At 27.3% G+C, this 15,000-nt stretch overlaps 1 protein-coding gene across 8 annotated transcripts in view; it reads right to left on the bottom strand.

The window, feature by feature from the left end:
- The window catches only part of LOC145256949 (transcription factor AP-2-epsilon-like), a 275,670-nt gene that overhangs the window by 150,921 nt on the left and 109,749 nt on the right, over positions 1-15,000 (bottom strand). The gene's annotated exons all lie outside the window — the stretch shown is intronic.

The following is a 15,000-nucleotide window of genomic DNA, read 5'->3' on the forward strand; positions in this document are numbered from 1 at the left end:
ATAGATAGTATATATTTAGGAATATATTATTATCTATACAATGTATACATGCTAATATTATTATCTATACAATGTATACATGCTAATATTATTATCTATACAATGTATACATGCTAATATTATTATCTATACAATGTATACATGCTAATATTTTTATCTATACAATGTATACATGCTAATATTATTATCTATACAATGTATACCTGCTAATATTATTATCTATACAATGTATACATGATAATATTATTATCTATACAATGTATACCTGCTAATATTATTATCTATACAATGTATACATGCTAATATTATTATCTATACAATGTATACATGCTAATGTTATTATCTATACAATGTATACATGCTAATATTATTATCTATACAATGTATACATGCTAATATTATTATCTATACAATGTATACCTGCTAATATTATTATCTATACAATGTATACATGCGAATATTATTATCTTTACAATGTATACATGCTAATATTATTATCTATACAATGTATACATGATAATATAATTATCTATACAATGTATACCTGCTAATATTATTATCTATACAATGTATACATAACAATATTATTATCTATACAATGTATACATAATAATATTATTATCTATACACTGTATACATGCTAATATTATTATCTATACAATGTATACATGATAATATTATTATCTATACAATGTATACATGCTAATATTATTATCTATACAATGTATACATAACAATATTATTATCTATACAATGTATACATGCTAATATTATTATCTATACAATGTATACATGCTAATATTATTATCTATACAATGTATACATGCTAATATTATTATCTATACAATGTATACATGCTAATATTAATATCTATACAATGTATACATGCTAATATTATTATCTATACAATGTATACATGCTAATATTATTATCTATACAATGTATACATGCTACTATTATTATCTATACAATGTATACATGCTACTATTATTATCTATACAATGTATACATGCTAATATTATTATCTATACAATGTATACCTGCTAATATTATTATCTATACAATGTATACATAACAATATTATTATCTATACAATGTATACATAATAATATTATTATCTATACAATGTATACATGCTAATATTATTATCTATACAATGTATACATGCTAATATTATTATCTATACAATGTATACATGCTAATATTAATATCTATACAATGTATACATGCTAATATTATTATCTATACAATGTATACATGCTAATATTATTATCTATACAATGTATACATTATAATATTATTATCTATACAATGTATACATGCTAATATTATTATCTATACAATGTATACATGCTAATATTATCATCTATACAATGTATACCTGCTAATATTATTATCTATACAATGTATACATGCTAATATTATTATCTTTACAATATATACATGCTAATATTATTATCTATACAATGTATACATGATAATATAATTATATATACAATGTATACCTGCTAATATTATTATCTATACAATGTATACATAACAATATTATTATCTATACAATGTATACATAATAATATTATTATCTATACAATGTATACATGCTAATATTATTATCTATACAATGTATACATGATAATATTTTTATCTATACAATGTATACCTGCTAATATTATTATCTATACAATGTATACATAACAATATTATTATCTATACAATGTATACATGCTACTATTATTATCTATACAATGTATACATGCTAATATTATTATCTATACAATGTATACATGCTAATATTATTATCTATACAATGTATACATTATAATATTATTATCTATACAATGTATACATGCTAATATTATTATCTATACAATGTATACATGCTAATATTATTATCCATACAATGTATACCTGCTAATATTATTATCTATACAATGTATACATGCTAATATTATTATTTTTACAATGTATACATGCTAATATTATTATCTATACAATGTATACATGCTAATATTATTATCTATACAATGTATACCTGCTAATATTATTATCTATACAATGTATACATAACAATATTATTATCTATACAATGTATACCTGCTAATATTATTATCTATACAATGTATACATGATAATATTTTTATCTATACAATGTATACATGATAATATTATTATCTATACAATGTATACCTGCTAATATTATTATCTATACAATGTATACATGCTACTATTATTATCTATACAATGTATACATGCTAATATTATTATCTATACAATGTATACGTGCTAATATTATTATCTATACAATGTATACATGCTAATATTATTATCTATACAATGTATACATGCTAATATTAATATCTATACAATGTATACATGCTAATATTATTATCTATACAATGTATACATGCTAATATTATTATCTATACAATGTATACATGCTACTATTATTATCTATACAATGTATACATGCTAATATTATTATCTATACAATGTATACATGCTAATATTATTATCTATACAATGTATACATTATAATATTATTATCTATACAATGTATACATGATAATATCCTTATATTATGAATTGTTCAAAAGATATAAATAAAAACAAAATGTTCGGCATTTCCTCAGTAAACATTGTAATGTACGGTTAGTGTTTCTACTATTATAATGGATCTACGTAAAAGGAAAACATTTCTCCAAATTACTATGGCTGTGATTGACTCTAAATACTTATTGTTTCTAAATAATACTTATTTATTACACGTGAAATGAATATCAAGTAATCTGGTTTATGGAATGAAATTAATACGTTTAAACCGGGTTAGTTCAGTTCTATTTCTATTTATTAAGATGATTTGAAAATTTTAATTAAAAGTATAGATATAAAAGAGAGATCGATATAAGTATAGATATAAAAGAGAGATCGATTTTGACCATTTTGTTTTTTAATCGTTTTTGATTTTGTACAGTTTGACACAATCGGAATTTAATCGAGTAGGTTTTTATTTGAAATAGTGAACATTTTGCTGTTTTTTGTTGCTGAGAAAACATGCGTCGAGGTTTTTCAAATGTTTTAACTGGATTGAAATACTTTTTCGTTATTTTTTGAAGATGTTAATATTTTAAAATAGAATTAAAAAATGGGTTATTTATTAAATGGAGAAAAGTTACAACCATTCAAACAAGTTTTGTATATCAAACTATTATGTGTTACTCTGTTATAACAACAGGAAACATTTATATTCTCAGAATAAAAGAACTGCGTATTTAATTAAATAATGCAATATTATGCAATCTTTATTGTAAATTATAATTATTTTTTTATAAAATGCTATATATTGTAACACGTCTATGCGTATACACACAGGCACATATATTATATCTCTTGGTTCTACACAAAGCTTTCACCACTATTAACAAATCATCTGTGTGGATTTTTTGAGCAACCTGGTTGTTGTGGCGGAATATATATACATATAATATATATATATATATATATATATATATATATATATATATGTATATATATATATGTATATATATATGTGTGTGTGTGTATATATATTATATATTAATAATATGACTTAAGAAATTATTTTCCAAAGGCGTTTTTTTTAATATATTTTAATCACACAAAATACATGTTTAAATATTCCTTTGTCTTGAGATTGAGTTATATTTTAAAATCTGTTTTAATTGTTCTAATTAATCATATTTTAAAATTACTCATGAAATCATCGATGTCTGATTAACTTTCGGTCCATAATTGTCCCCCTCTTTCGTTCCATCTTGTTTAATGACTTGCTATTGTTTTATACAGTATCTATAATGTTCTTTTCTCCCCCTTTCTCTCTGATAGTATTAATGAACATAATAAAACAGAAGATCTAAGTAATTCTTTATGAACACTAGGGAATGTATTAATAACGTAAACGTAACGCGCATCGGCAGCCAAGCTCGAACTCAGTACACGAGTTTGTAGTTCGATTCAAAGCTTGTCTGTATCTGAATACTTGATGTTTTGCTAAGGCTATCATGGGTATTTTTTTATCGTGACGCCATCACTATATGGGTTGCCTACCACGGCTTAAGAGAGGCCCGTCTACCCTCGAGAAAGGGATAGACCGCGCCAGTTTCCCTACCTGATATTTGACCTCGCGGTACATACAGCGCTACGCCTTCCCAAATGGTCACCATCTAGTACTGGCCAGGCTCAACATTGCTTAACTTCGGTAATCTGGTAAGAACCGTTGTGTCAACGTGATGTTGCCGTATTTATAACAGTAATAGTAATAGTAATAATAATAATAATAATAATAATAGTAATAATAATAATAATTAATTATTATAAATAATTATTATTATAAATAATTATTAATACATGTTGTATTTAATACGGCATGTATTAATAATATCTTACCAATAATTGGAATGCAACAGAGAGTCAAAGAGATACCTACAAATATATTAATATATATTTTTTACAAGGAACACTTTATCTTCGTTCAAGCAATCTAAATTGAGCTCAATCGTCGATCAAATGGGCCAATATTTCTATAGTATCGGTATATTTTAGATATGCAACACATGTCATCGAGGAACACAGCTGTGAGTCTTAAATAACATAATCCTTTCGCCCTAGTAAAAAGTAAAAAAAAAAGCTTCTTATAAAACTGATGCTTATTTCCAGTTTATAGCGTTAAGCGGAAGGGATAGGCGTGAAGCAGCCCATGGCATCTAGTATTCAAAATTAGTCACCCATCTAAGTATTAGCCAAATTCAACGACGCTTTTCTTTGATGCCCTGGCGAGAACCGATGTGCCAACGTGAATCGACCGCAGACCTAGTCAGCCCTAGTTGGAAATTCGTCCGTATCCGTACAAATGTTCTTGATGTTGCTCTAAAATATCCACTGCGGAAGGTGTTAACAATATGATGAATAAAGAAGAACGTCCACTATCAAACAAAGTAATTATATTGAAAGTGTATTACGTAGCCATTCTTTTCTAAACACGGGCATCATTGTACTTCCGTTGAGCAAAATGTCAAAAGTAATTCAGGAATAAAACGCAGCACTCAAGAACCATTTTTTTTTTATTATAATGGAAGTTTCATGCATAGAAGAACGTTGTCATTCTCAAATTTACCCCCCCCCCCAAGTAATTACAAAGATTGAGAACTATTGCCTCCTAATCAGTTCTTCACGAAGGCATAAGCTTGATCTTTCATATAGAATATCAGGCTCCAAAAGAATGCATGCTACACTGAGTAAAATGTGTAAAAACATTTCTCATAATTATTTGAAATTTGCTTGAATTTTTATATACTTTTATATTTTCATACATTCTATCAGAATAAGTACATAAACATTCCCCCCGTCCGACTCATGTATCTTTTAGAGTTCTGAAACATTTATTGAAAAATTGCAAACATATTTTATCCCATAGAAACAATTATGTAAAATTTCAAATAACATAACTGACTTGAAGATTTCTTCTTTTAAATAATGCAATTTTTTTTTCAAAATATTATTTATTTCAAAGGGAAAATATGTTATATTAAGCAATAAATAATTGCATTCATTTTCTAAGATGACCTCTATATGAAAATAATTTCAGTCAGATCAAAGTATCCTCTGGAAGGATTTAAATCAAATTATATTTTATTATACCAAGCAACAGGTTTCAATGATTCGCCACAAGAGGTGATCATCCTAATTTAAATATTGGTTAAATAGGAAGAAAGCCATCGATGACAAAAATCGAGAAAGAGTCATTTTTCTTCATAATCACATGTGTGTGTGAAACGCTTGAATGCAAATATCGAAAAGTCTTCTTGCCACATTCAAGATACATTTAATATTAATTTAAGCATTTGTTTACACTAATTGTCTATGATCAAACACTTGCTGAAACTGACAATAAAGAAGACGAAACAATGATACTTTGATGCATTATTTAAGAAATATACTTTATTTAATTTCGTATTGATTCACAATAACATAATATTTAGTTTACAGAACGAGCTAATTTTATACCATTTTAATTCTTTATGGCATTGCATTCATAAGAATAATCTGAAAAACAACTAAAGCAACATGTCGATTTTATTACTTAATTGCTAGGTCGCCGGAAGTGCAAGGTCGTAAAATACGCTTACATTTAAATTGTTGATTAATGCATATTTCGCATTTATTATTATATTATATTGGTTGCAATATATAGTAATAATTAAAAAGTTTTAAAAATGACTCGTTCGCCACCACCGAAGATCGAAACCAAAATGTTTAGCTTACGATATACTTTTTCCTTTGACGTTAATGCCGGAGCTATGGAGACATGTTTGTTGCAAGACTAAAACTTAAAACATGAACAAATACCTATTACGTTACGCGCACATATTGGTAATGTCGTCATTCGACCTTCACCTGGCTTTTTTTAATTTTTACACTTTTGCACCGATTTTCCCCGGCTAAAAGCCAAATATAAAGTTTCACATGAGTTCGAATACCCTTTATATTAAATTTCATGTTTGCAAAAACTGACAAAGGAATTTGGTAGCTTATTTTTTGAAAACAAATATATATACACATACATACAGGTTTGTTTTTCCTATAACGTTTTTACGCAACTATTACGCAAGTATAAATCATGTTGAATATCTTCATGAATATAATTACACGTAATTGGTTAACTAAAGATGATCATTCCATAAGAAAACCGGAAAAAACTAATAGGGAATTAATTAAAATGAATGCTTTAAAGAATATGCAAATTAGCTAGATCTTTTGTTAGTGAATGTAATTCCACAATCATATACAACAAAGTTGTATTTTCTTTATAAATAAACAGAAAGAAAGAGCTTTTAATCTGAATATCAATACACAAACACACACAAAAGAAAAAATCATAGGAGTATAAACTAAACTAAAACCAAAACGAATATTAAAAAAAACTCACTTAATACTAAATTGACAATCGGTAATCACAACCAATATTCACTCAATAACTATTTAATATTGCTTAGTTTATGACCTTAGTTTTCCTATTTGAGATTTTTTTTTTTAGATTTTTAGATCCTTAACTAAAATCTTTTCTTCTTGTGAAGCAGTTTCTGCTGAAGTTTCTCGATGATTTTTATTTATTTATCTTAAAATAGATATACTATTTAGTTTGGTTTATAGGTTCGTTTACATTAAAGATCATTTAAATTAGTGGTGCGTCATTGGCCTAATAGATACCAAGTTATTCGGTTATGGCGAGTTCTAATCCAACCGGATCTACTGTAGTCATTTACGTACTAATATTGTTTGTGCAGGTTTTAACCCGTATAATAACGTTCAGCTTGGGATAACTCTTATACACTGATTTGTTTGCAACAGCTACAGTCCTTCAAAATTAAACGACACAAAAGTATTAAATTTTCGTTAAACAAGAAAAAGATTTTCAATTCGATTGGAAGGTTAGGCACTATACTCAATAGATGCCGTATTTGTCCTGTGCAGTTGTATGAGGTCAATCTTCCCAGGTGTTGCCTTCTCCCTTTGAGATGGGGTAAGCTTATTGATGTTAGTGTGAAGAGCCCCTATGGGGTTACCCACACACATTTTACAAGCCACTAGGGCGCTGGCTCTTCATTCCCACTTTCTGACCCTTGTGTCATATCATCCCGCCGAAAGAGGAAAATAAATAATCATTAGAACAAAAGTAAATGGATTCGTACGATGGAGCTTAGAATTCTTAAAAAGAACGATGCTAACATCGACAACGGGATAAAAAGTGCTCGTTTTGTTGTTTAACCTAATCCAGTTTGAGCATCCATTAAGTTGAGATGGTGTTTACATGGATGTTAATTGCGAGTCGGAACCACGGCAGGTCAGCGTCGAACGACTGGCGCCACCTGGTGGAGCTTGGGGCATTTGGAAGCTATCAAGTCAGTGAGCTATCAACATGACTATCACCTGCACGAAAAATTGCCCTGGGCTGGCGAACAACAAAGCTATATGGTTCAATAACTGATTGGACAAGAAAAAGAAATCGACATTGGCACATTAAATATGCATAATTTGTATATCTTGTCACTAGTCAGAAGAAAGAAAGCATTCTCTTGCAATTTAAAAAGAATTTTGGTCAGATGTCAAGAGACACATTCGTTAGAATTCAGGAATAATAGTTGTGTTTGGGGGTACAAATGATAGTGCAAAATGATTAACCAATGTTTACATGTATGTATGTTTACATACACACGTCTATGTAAGTATATAGTAAAAATCAATAATACGTGCAACATGATAACAACGTAAAACACGAATAGGAAAAAAGGCTTCTCGAATAATATATTTCTTATTAGATTATGAAAAGCAGAACCTAATATTTAGTTCATCTGATATTGTTTTCTAACAATCAAATTATGGCAGTATTTTCATTTGCTTAGTAACTGTATTCTTTTGCACCAATGCATGTGAATATGTACACACACACACACACACACACACACACACACACACACACACACACACACATATATTGTTCATTTAATGTTATTTTATTTACTTATCCATACATTTCCTTTAATTTTTCAGTTCCATCGCGTTTATACCCTAGATTTATGCCTCATGCAAATGTTTGGACGCAAAGTAAGTTACTATTGAGATTTACTAAATTCTAAAACATAATTTTAATTCTGTAAACATCATTTATAATTTTCTTTATTCTCTTTCAGATTTTTGCCGTAGCAGAAAAGTTGACAGTTTCAAAACTTGTGCTTTTGTATACGAAAGGGCGAAATTAGCTCGTGTAGAACCGTGCAGATTTTTAATGCTCAGGACCCAAATTGGTAAGCAATTCCACATAGAAATGTAATAAAAAAGAAAAGAAACGGAAGTGTAAGAGGAAATTTTGTATTGCCAAGATCAGACATATCCAGCATTAAAAAAATGCGAGGTAGAAAGTGAATATCAAATGGTAAGATGTATATTGCAAATTGACTTTTAGATCAAAACTTTTGTACCACACACACACACACACACACACACACACACACACACACACACACACACACATATATATATGTGTGTGTATATATACATATATATAAATATATATATATAAAATGTCAAATTGTTTTCCTAGAAAATATATATATATATATATATATACACGCACGCGCGTGTGTATACATATATATATATATATATATATATATATATATATATATATATATATATATATATATATAGGGTGCCCACAAAGTCTGGCTACATTATGTAGCCAGACGTCCACAAATCTGGTTACATAATGTAGCCAGACTTTGTGGACACCCTGTATATATATATATATATATATATATATATATATATATATATATATATATATATATAAAGTGAACATGTCTCTGTGTGTGTCTGTGTGTGCGTCTGTGTGTGTGTCTGTGCACATTTCCCTACGCAATAACTCGAAACTTGATATACAGGGTACTGAGATTTGGGAAAATCGATGTGATCGGTTTTTGGCCAGAAATTTGGCGAATAAGTGATCAAAGTTCAACGATTTGACCTTTGAGAACTTTACCAAACTCCTCCGACAATGTTGGGTCAACGCACTTGAAATTTTAGATATAGATTCCTTGGACATGGATCTAACTTAATAACTTGATTTGAGCCCAAAACAATAAAATTTAAGGGGTCATAATAGGGGTCAACGTTAAAAATAATTTACCTCTGCGGTCTCTTCCAAATTACTCAGACAATTTCTGGTCTAAATATTCAAAATTTTACATAAAGGGTATTCAAAGATAGGGCAAGCTTTTTCATTAGTTTGAGTCGAAAACTTTTAGTTACCAATATATAAATGTATGTATGTATGTATGTCTGTTTGCATGTCTGTCTTAAACTTTCAATAGAGACGACGGATTTTACCAAGATCAGTATCGTTTTAAAGTTTGACCTTTCATACGACAAATATCGAAAAATTGGCTAAAAACTTAATTTAATTAATTAATTTAATTTTAAAAAATTGACCTTTTTTTTCTTTTTTTTTTTTTTGCTTAGCATACGCCTCCAAACATCCGGGCAACGCCGGGCACACGTGCTAATATGTATATATATATATATATATATATATATATATATATATATATATATATATATATATATATATATATATATATATATATATATGTCATAATTTAGAAATTTAAAATTTGTGATTTGTAAAAGTTAAATTTCAAATATAGAAATGTTATTGTATGCAAGACAAAGAATACAGTCTAGTAAAATATAATAGTGTTTATTACATGAGTTTTCGATGTTTATACATCTCACTGGAGGAAAATATTAGCAAATATTATAAAAGGTTTACGCCTGATTTGCTATAGGAAATTAAATTAAATGTTTTTAAAGTTTTTAAATCATTTTAGCTACAATAATGGATATTGTATATTGATGCTGCAAGAAAGGATATTGAACTTCAAATCGAAATTGTATGCTAAATCCTGCAATGGAAGTTCTTGGTATTCGGCAGGTAAAAAGACCCAACGCATATTGTAATACATCCAAGGAAGTTGGTAACAATCCAATATAAACATATTTCCACAGTTTTTCTTTAGTTTGATTGGATATCCGGAAAATCTTTGATTATATCAATCCGGTAAAACGTTCTTTTCATATATCAGTTTCAAAAGTCAGTTCAAGTTTTCAATCAATTTGTGAATAAAAACCAAAAGTTATCTGTAGACGGCCAAATAAAATAAAATGAAAATGGAAATAATCAAATAAAATAATTGTTTATCAAACCAAAGCAAATGATCTTTAAAAATCAGATGCAGTTTTTGTTATCAAAATTATATATATAAGTCAGCACAAGTAGACAATTTTCACTTGTGTTGACTTACATATATAATCATGCATCGGATTTATACCAGCTTCCTTGCATTTATTACAATACGCGTAAGATCTTTTTACCTGCCGAATACCAATTCTATGTAGCTAAAATGATTTAAAAACTTTAAAAACATTTAATTTAATTTTCTATGTTTATTACATATCAGGTGCAAACATTTTATGATATTTGCTAATATTTTTCCTCCGAGGAGATGTATAAACATCGAAAACTCATGGGTTAAGGAAATATATTTTACTATACTGTATTCTTTGTCTTGCATACAATAACATTTCTATATTTGAAATTTGTCTTGAATACAACAACATTTCTATATTTGAAATATATATATATATATATATATATATATATATATATATATTTCAAATATAGAAATGTTGTTGTAATGAAAAAAAAAAGGGATGTAGTGTTTACCTGATATACGCAATGATAAACTTGAAACAAATATAAATAACAGTATTTATATATAGAAAATGTAATCCCAACCGAATTAAAAAAAGCTCAATACGCAATAGAGAGTAGAGCTTATTGCAAGAGAAAGAAAATTAAAACTTTAAGTTGAACTTTACAATCCAAATTTATTTTTCGACTGGATACTCCAAAAAAATAACAAAAATACTTTGTAAATTGTTTTTTGGAATATTCAGTCGAATAATAAATTTTGATTGTAAAGTTCAACTTGCAGTTTTAATTTTCTTTCTCATATATATATATATATATATATATATATATATATATATATATATATATATATATATATATATATATATATATATTCCAGGAAAATAACTTGACTTCACCTGTGAATAATAATTATCTGTATATATGTTCCCGAATAAAAAATAATTATAAACTATTATAAAATAATTACTCTCGTTGAATTGTTCGTAAAATACCTAACATCAGTTAAATTTTGTTATATATATATATATATATATATATATATATATATATATATATATATATATATATATATATATATTTATTTATTTATTTATTATCAACGAAATAAAATGTCGTTATAATGCTGAGTTAAAAATATGATCGAATTCTAATAATCTTATAAAAATTATGAATCAAGTATTTATCGCCTCTTATGTGTATATTAGCCATTTTCATTTAGCTTATCATGTATAATTCTTTTGCAATACTTATTGTTTCAAGTTGAAATAATGCGCACACATAATCCACTCCGATTTTCTTTTTTATAGTTAGCTTTATTACATTTGACTATTAATGTATATATATATATATATATATATATATATATATATATATATATATATATATATATATATATATATATAGAGAGAGAGAGAGAGAGAGAGAGAGAGAGAATGAGAGAGGGGGGGGGAAGGTGAGTGATGCCATAAAGCAGCACACAGTGCTATAGAGAGTAAGGAGAAAAATGGGTCACTTGGTGATTAAATTTGAAATTAAACCTTATTAATATTTGATTTTTAAAAAAAAATATAACTCAATCTTTAAATTAAGGAATAGCTGTTATTAAAATATATGTGACCAAGTCTCAGAAAACAATCATTGATTAATTCAGCTGTTGTTTAATAACATATATATATATATATATATATATATATATATATATATATATATATATATATATATATATATATATATACAATAATAGATACATATATAATAAAAGACACATATATAATAACAGGTACATATTTTATATTAATTTTTTACTTTAATTGCTAATGCGATAAAACAATGCTCAATATTATTTAAGGGGAAATGATAAATAAACATATGTAAAATTACATACTTTATAAGTTTTATAATATTCAAGTATTGAATATTATAAACTTATAAACTTTACATATGATTCTATACTACGTATATACTTTTGAATCTCTCTCTCTCTCTTTCTTTCTTTCTTTCTCTCTCTTATATATATATATATATATATATATATATATATATATGCATATAAATATATATGTATATAACCTATCTTATATTTCCCTCCATGCATATTCTCATTTTATCTACATATAATCAGAGGGGGAGAGTAGGTAAAGGGGTGTGTTAAAAAAAAGTTGCAGCCGAGTAAACGCTCGACATTACTACCGCCACAAAATGCCAGTCTCTGCACAAAAATATCCTTTATAATATTTAATGACGTGTTTTTCTTTTCGCCTCTTCCGCTTTGCGTAATGGGATCAGATGAGTTTTCTCCATCAACATTTTCCAGTCGACTCATTGAATGAGCCCTCTTTTCAACGAAGCATTATTTATTTTTCAGTTTTTTTTACTAAGTGGAAAAAAATACACAACAACAGAAAACTGATTTTTTTTTTCGTTTTGAATTATGATGCCCAGAATAACTGAGGTTGCTCTTTGAAGTAAGAAGCATTTCACGACATTTGCGCCAGCTTCTCAAATCTTAAATGGCTGTCTATCTTGTTGTAGCAGAATTCGTTTCTCAATTGACTTTTCATCCTTTTTGCATCGTTTTCATACTTATCATAATACCATCTTTCAGTTTTTAAAGGCATTTTATTATGTTTTCTACAATTTTATCTACAGACTTGCATTTCTCTTGTAAACAATATATGTGTGCAGTTTACTGGTTACATTGCTTATAAAACCTAAAGGCTGTAGGTTAGAAAGTAGATATGTATCTCCCCTGGGAATATATCCAACATTATTACCTCCAATGCTGCTGTGCTTTGCTGCCACCTATTTTTACATATATACCACAGTTAAAAAATCTCAATAGATTTTCGCTAAGCCAAAGGTTTTGAAACTATTAAAAGATGATTTTGAAATTAAACTGTTGTCTTCATTTACCGCCGCAGTTGACTTCTATATTCTATACTTTTAAGTGAATAAGAAACGATAGTTTAATCTTTGCTTTTCATCTAAAATATTAGCTTGACTTCAAATTATATGTGCGATATTTTCAGATTTTTGATAGAATTTGTTGATTTTGTGTTGATCGATGAAAATTAATAAGATATAGACAAGAAAATGCTTAATCATAGATAGAGATATGCCGGGTACTTAACGATTTGCTATTACATCATCATTAGGAATCGGGGAAGCTGTAAACGTTATAATCGAGTTACATGAAGTAGAAATTTGTTAAAGAGATTCATAAGCCGACATTTTTGTTTTGAGAAATATCAAATTTCCCGCTACTAGATTATAGAAAGTAACTGTCTTCCGGACGGGAACATTCATCATTTTTCGAATAGGTTCTTTCTGTTTTTTTTAAAATGTTCTAATCATAGAATGTGTACTTAAATATGTTTGTATTTTTTAGATTATTCGGCTCTTCTTACTTGTGATGAAGAAAATAGCCCGAATGAAACAGATTATCAATCCTCACTTAAAAAATAGAGGCATGCACACCCCCCCCCCACACACACACATATATATGTATTTATATATTAATTTAGAGAGAGACGGAGAGATAGATGGAATCAAAATAAACAATTTCATTGATCTAAATCCGTTCTTCAATACTTGTGCGAATTAAAGATCCCATTTACAATGGCAACAAAACATATATGTTACTAATGCGTTTTCATAGCGAAAATAGTTTTAATAAAGAATACTTATTGATATTAAAATATAATATGTTTAAATTCTCAAGCAAAAAAGAAAAATATATAAAAACAGGATATCAAATTCTCATTATAATAAGATTCTGCAGTTTCTTTTGACGTTTTTATTAAACTCGATCTGCAGTCCTCGTCTTATTAGTTGTCATATTCACATAATGTCGGTATTCGTAGTTTGCGCCTTTCTTTGTGAATGTCTTTTGTGTAAACTTTTTCAAAATCTCAAACAGTAAACAGCATTTATATAAGAGAATAAATAACCACCATGAATGCAGATCTTTTCTTAGTAAAGTCATTACAAATTTCGTTTATAAGCAACAATAATTCGTTTTGAACTGATGCCGAATAAGCTTTTTCTACTTGTTATGTATTATATAAAAAGATTGCTTAGTTTAAGAAAATATTTGGACAATATTTTTATGTTATTGTGTAATCTTAATTTCGTTTAATTTTGAAACCATGTTTAACTACATCATTTAGATTTACATGAATTGATAAAACGAAATC

The sequence above is a fragment of the Euprymna scolopes genome, chromosome 3, assembly GCF_053919585.1.
Source record: "Euprymna scolopes isolate OS-2025 chromosome 3, ASM5391958v1, whole genome shotgun sequence".
Taxonomy (NCBI): domain Eukaryota; kingdom Metazoa; phylum Mollusca; class Cephalopoda; order Sepiida; family Sepiolidae; genus Euprymna; species Euprymna scolopes.